Raw genomic sequence first — 5,623 nt, forward strand, 5'->3', positions numbered from 1 at the left:
GAATGAGGATTAATAATGTCAAATCCTTGTGGAGGTACTTTTTCTCCCTAGAGGGGACACCTTTTTTGGCATAAATGTCAAGCCTCACTCATCTCATAGAGGGTTTGAGTATCTGGCATTTTGTTTTTATCAGGAAGTCAGTGAGGGAAGACTGGGTGCAGTTGCTTGGTTTCAGTAAATTGATTTGAAATTTTCTTCTGAGATAATTCCCAGCTAATCAGATCTTGTTGAGACAAAATTAGAATTATATGGAAAAAAAACTCTCACAGATTTCATTGTGTTACAATTAAAATAAGAATAGTTTGAGGGGCACCTGGGTGTCTCAGTTGTTAAGAGTCTGCCTTAGGCTCAGGCCATGATCCCAGGATCCTGGGATCGAGCCTCGCATCGGGCTCCCTGCTCCGCGGGAAGCCGGTTTCTCCCTCTCCCACTCCCCCTGCTTGTGTTCCCTCTCTCGCTGTCTCTCTGTCAAATAAATTTTAAAAAATCTTAAAAAAAATAGTTTGAGGCACCTGGGTGGCTCAATCCATTGAGTATCCGACTCTTCAGCTCAGCATAGGGCAAATGCATGAATAATAATAACCACCATTTGTAAGAGCCTAGCACTTCCCATAAGTTATTATTAATCTTTACACTGATCCTGCAGGGTCGCTCTTATTCCCATTCTACATCTGTGGACTGAGGCTTAGGAAGGTGACTACTTCCCTACACAGCTGGTCAATAGTGGACCTGGGGTTTGAGTTCATGTATGTCTGGCTCTGAAACCCGTGTTCTTATCACTCTGCCCCATTGCTTTCCTGCACCATGCTACCCTGTTTTAAGCAGAGTGGATCTGCTTAGAGCAGGCCTCCAACAACGATGTCTCTCTGTAACCCATCCCAGAGTGATGGGAGTGGGGAAATGATACAGGGAAGGCTTCAAGAAGGAGGCAGCCACTGAGGCGGGCCTTGAAGGATGGGCAGAATTTTCACAGAGAGAGCTGGAGAGAAAGAATCTTCCCAAAACTGGCTGTATAGTGTGCACAAAGGCATAGACAATACAGGGATTAAAGGCATGGGCTTGGGAGTGAGAAAGGGCTGGGTTTAAATCCCAGCTCTGTCCCCTACTCACTCCATTCGATGTCCTTCCCCTCCCTATGTGACTGCTAACTTCCTGCTCACACCCTCTCATATTCACCCCTTCAGGTGTGCAGGTGCCAGTTTGTACAGGCTTGCAAGAATCAACTGTGCCCGTGGCTTCCCAACTCGGAGTTTAAGGACCTCACATATGTAGCTGGAAATAAATCATGGTGGAAATATGTACGCCATGAAAATTGGCAAATGCTACAAATCAGATTTTATTTTTTTTTCTTTTTGAGACATGGTACCAGCATACCACCACACAAACTCTCCAGAGGTGGAACCAGGCCATCTGTGTTCTTTTAAAACCTCCGCATTAATTCTGCAGACTGACCACTCACAAAGCTTCTTGGGGCAGTGGATCTCAAACTCAGTTACGCATAAGAATCACTGGAGGGAAGCCTGCTAATATGTGTGCTAATATGTGCTATTCCTGGGTCTTTTTCCTAAAATTCTAATTCAGTGGTTCAGGAGTGGAGCTCAGGAATCTGTATTTTTACAAGATTGCACCCCCCCCACCACCACCACAGTGATTCTGTTGGAGGTGATCTAGGGTATTTGGTCTCATCTCAAGTATATAGACACTGCAGGCAATGCAGCAGAGCAAAATGCAGGGCTCTCAGCTTGCACCAATAACAGACATCTGAGAAATAATAAAAAAAAAAAATCACTCAAGTTTCTCACCAGGTTTTCTGTTTTTACCTTTGGGAAAGCAATTGATCAAGCAGCTGGAAAGAAATCTTTCCTCATAATGAAGGTGGCAAAAAAAAAAAAAAAAAGCAGCACATGGGTTGCCTGGGTGGCTCAGTCAGTTAAGCGGCTGCCTTCGCCTCAGGTCATGATCTCGGGGTCCTGGGATCGAGCCCCACATCGGGCTCCCTGCTCAGCAGCAAGCTGCTTCTCCCTCTCCCTGTGCCCCTCTACCCCGCTCATGCTCTCTCTCTCTCAAATAAATAAATAAAATCTTAAAAAAAAACTACAAGAACAAAATGCACAAAGTGAAAGAAAGCCTACCATTTAGGCATGACGATTCTCCTAGCCATCTCTCTGCCCAAATCATGCACTACATACATACATAATGTACTAGAAAAGATTACTGGAAAAATGAGTTTAGGAGAGACCAATCTCTAGTCTTGGAAAAGAGGTGGGCTTGGAGGGTGGGATGGAGAAGAAAGTCAAAAAGGCAGAGAAGTATTGTAGGTAAGCAGGCAGCTTTTGAAATCAAACTGCCTAGCTTTTCAATCTTTGTCCTGCCACTCGTTAGCGGTATGTCTTCAGACAAGTTATTTATTAACTCTGTGCCACACATTCCTTATCTGTAAAATAAGGCTGTTATGAGTAACTAACTCCTGTGATTGTCATGGAGATTACATGAGTTAATATTTGTCAAGTACTTAAAATAGTGCCAAGCACATCAGAAGCCCTCTATGTGTTTGTTACATAAATAAATAAACAGCCAGTTGGAAGGGAAAACATTCCTGATGGCTATGGGCCAGACATTGTGCTCACAGCTGAATTAGAGTCTGACCACTTGTTTAATGAAAATCAAATTGGTGGGGAATGCAGCATCCCCTCCAGTAAACTCTTCACCTGCCTGGGAATGGAAACCACTATGATTGTTTTATGCAACCAATGGGAGAGCTTGCCTGCCATCAAGGTGACATATGAGCGAGTGGGAAGTGCAAACATCCCTGCTGTGGGTGGCTGGACTATTTTTCTGAAAGAACCTGGAAGGTCTGTAATTATTTTTATTATTCATAATACACATAATGAAATTCTCCAAGCTCATTTGGTGTAACCCAACATACAGAGTTGCACTGTTCACTCTGCAGACCATGTATCTTCTGGCATGAGTCTCCGTCAGACTGTCTGTCCCTGACTGCCCAAGCAGTCCCAGTCTGTACCTATTCTGGCTATAACCGTAGGGAGCAATTCTGGGCTCCACCAATTCAGAACACGTGGAGAACCAGGTGAGGGCCAGGGAGAGCAGACAGTTAATCAACAGATATTCAGAACTGAGGCCTAAAAGGGAAAAATGAAGGAAATAGAACAGTTTTACCAGGGAAGACCAAGGAGTGAGTTGACTGTTATTTCCAGGAATTCTAATGCATTGCTACATGAAGAGGAAGATAGTATTATAAATCTCCATTAAGGAAAAATGAGCACTGAGATACTATGTCAGTAACTTAGGCCAGATATAAAGAAGAACTTCCTGAGAGAAAAGGGGAATAGACACTACTGTGGATTGTTGGACAGGGCAGGGAGAGGCTGAAGGTCCTCATTCAAGCAGTTTTGAACTTGCAACAAGGTCTGCTGGAATAGTCCCAACGTAGTTCCTCATAGAGGGAGGGAAATGAACTAAAGCTCCCCTCAAGATCTCTTCCTATGAGTATAATAACTGGAAATGTTCATGGCAATAGCCTGAAGGTAGCACAGATGTCCCTAGGGACAGGAAGATGCAGAACTGGGGGCTGGGGCCCTTTTATTGACCCAGATTGCACAAAAGATGCTGTCTCACAGGGGAGACAAAGGTAACAAGCACCTTACCCCATCCCCAGCTTATTCTTTGTCTTTAAACTATCTGTCTCATTTAAGATAGTCAGGTCCAAGCTAGATTAGATTACAGCAAGGAAATAGGATTCTTTTAAGTAGATAATATAAAACATGTCTAAGGAAACTCAATGATAATTGCATTATCTCTGGCATGCTGTCAGGGAATTATCTGTATTGTATTAGGTGGTGGAAAGATGCCAAAAAGCTATTTAAAATGCAAGCCCAGTTGTGCTAGTCAATCAGTCACTGGTTACAAATGAATTAAAAAGCTGGAAGTTTTCATATTCATAATTCCAGTCACCCTCCTATACCAACAGTGATGAGAGCTGAATACAATTAACAAGTGACAGCTTGAACAGGCAGGAAAAAATCCTTGTGATGATAATCTCATCTCCTGACCCTTCTTCCTCTTCCCCGCACCCAGTTCAGGCTGCTTGCAAAATGTCAGCCTCAAGAGCCGTGTTCGGCATCCCAGGCATGCTTCGGTCACTGCTGAGAATTGTCAATAGTTCTCTTTCCATGATACATTAACACTTGTATCATAATATGTTCAATCTGGACTAAATGAGGGCAAAAACAAGGGTAATGATTTCCCTCACCCAACCCCCACTTCTTTCACTGGTGACTAGAAGGTAAGTACAAGACAGTTGTCAGCAGTATGCCAGGGCCAAGGGACCTTCTTGCCAATTACATGGCATCAGCCCCGTTGAGTAGCTCTTTCACTAGATCCTAATGAATGACAGAAAGATCTTTACTGTTAAAACCAATACAAAAAGAGCACTTCACTGGCTGTGGCTATGAAAGCTGGGCCTATTTCTGATTCTAGAAGTCTGCAGTCCTAGTTGATCTTCCAGGCTTTAGAATGTGTTTCCTGTCCCAAGTGATAAGAGGACCCACTGTAATGGACAGGGTGGGAGGAGAGAGTAGAATTTCTGGAGACAACATAGAAAGAGTATTGTCTTCCCATTAATTTTTTTTTTCTGGTCATGACTACAGATCTTATTGGTCTGGTAAGCCTCCATATATTCAAGAAAACCATTTAAGATCTTGACTTCTTAGGATACTATACAGTTCTCATAGTGCTATCTTAGAACTCTCTCCATTCTGAGAAATGAGCTCTTTTTAGAGTGAACGAACAAGGAGTACAGAAGGAATACAAGATGAGCTCAAGATCTTTTATTGTTTCACACTCATTGTTTCTGTTGTCTAGGACACAATGAAAACAAGAGAAGCAAGACCATATTTTCAATAAGAGCTCAGAATCTCACGGGAAACAGAACCATCTTGAACAATGAAAGCAACTGAGCAATCCCAAAGGAGTTCCATTCAGCCCAAGAGATGCCATAATAAGGAAGTTCAATCTTTGCTTTTGAGAGTCCATTACTCCTTCCTTTGGTAATACCCTGAATTTCCTTCGGAAAACAACTCCTCATGTGGTTTGGATAAAGCTGACTCCATCCCCATGACTTCACAGAAGAGCAGGTGACCCAGGCCTGACCAGTAAGAGTAAACCTCAAGATATTAACTAAAATTACTGGAAAAGAGGGTTTTCCTGCTAGAGTTGCTAAGCTAGTAGGATGTAAGTCTAGAGCTGTTAGTGCCCATCTTTCTCAGCATTTGGGAAAACTTGGCCGAGACCAACAACATACAAAAAAGCAGAACCAAAAGACAAAAACAGATTCCTTATGACCTGGCTGGAATACCTTGATCAAGCCATGCCTGATGTCAAATACCTCCACTGGACTGTTTGGTTACATGAATCAATTTTTCATTCAGAACCACTCTGGGTTTTTTTTTTCTTACACACAGCTGAAAAAGTACTGATTTGTATACGACCAAATAATTGTATCTGTTACTTAGAGAGCACCTTGCAGTTCTTTTGAATCCAATTAATTGAATGATTACTGGCTATACTGCTAATAGTGTCACTATTGCCTCAACTGTGCTATTGC

Source organism: Callorhinus ursinus, unplaced genomic scaffold (assembly GCF_003265705.2).
Source record: "Callorhinus ursinus isolate GAN/ISIS: 27379988/994484 unplaced genomic scaffold, GSC_fseal_2.0 scaffold65, whole genome shotgun sequence".
Lineage (NCBI taxonomy): Eukaryota > Metazoa > Chordata > Mammalia > Carnivora > Otariidae > Callorhinus > Callorhinus ursinus.